This window comes from Arachis ipaensis, chromosome B02 (genome assembly GCF_000816755.2).
Source record: "Arachis ipaensis cultivar K30076 chromosome B02, Araip1.1, whole genome shotgun sequence".
NCBI classification, from domain to species: Eukaryota; Viridiplantae; Streptophyta; class Magnoliopsida; order Fabales; family Fabaceae; genus Arachis; species Arachis ipaensis.
The window spans coordinates 10,866,399-10,867,094 of NC_029786.2; the positions used below are offsets into that span (position 1 = coordinate 10,866,399).

Below are 696 nucleotides of genomic sequence, written 5' to 3' on the forward strand. Positions count from 1 at the left end.
ATATGTAATCTAATTATTTATCTAAAACTAATCCAATCCAATAATTATATTGATTTTGGATCTGATGGATAATCAATTATAAACGGTGTCAGACCCGATTAAATCCGACCTTAATTGGTTCGGATATTGATTCTAAGATTATAAAACTCGAACTAATCCGATTGTCCAATTAATTAATATTATTTAAAATAAGTAAATAAAATCTAGTAATATATATACAGCTTTATCTCCTAATCCAAAAGTATTCGAAATAATGAGAGTTATTTAAATTTAAATTGATGATGATATTTGTTTTTAGATCCAATTAAACCCAATCTTAATTGGTTCGAATATTAGTTCTAAGATCATAAAATTCGAATTAATTTGATTGTCTAATTAATTTAATATTATTTAAAATAAGTAAATAAAATCTAGTAATATATATACAACTTTATTTGTTGAAATTTATTTTTAATTATTGGATATCTAATTACCCAAATCAATCCAATCCAAGTTTAATCAGTTCGACAGATCTACTTACAAAAAAATTTAAATTCAAACCGATCTAAATCAATTAGAATTTAATTTGTTTAGTTCTCTTTTATTCTCGAACCCAAACCAACCTAACTCGTAAACGCCTCTAATTTTTATTATATCATGGCCGAAAAGAGTCATAATTGATGTTCACAAAAAAATTTCTTAACAACTCTAATCTAA

At 23.7% G+C, this 696-nt stretch overlaps 1 protein-coding gene across 1 annotated transcript in view; it reads left to right on the forward strand.

Annotated features, from left to right (window-relative positions):
- The window catches only part of LOC107626886 (probable disease resistance protein At1g51480), a 7,354-nt gene that overhangs the window by 2,132 nt on the left and 4,526 nt on the right, over positions 1-696 (forward strand). The gene's annotated exons all lie outside the window — the stretch shown is intronic.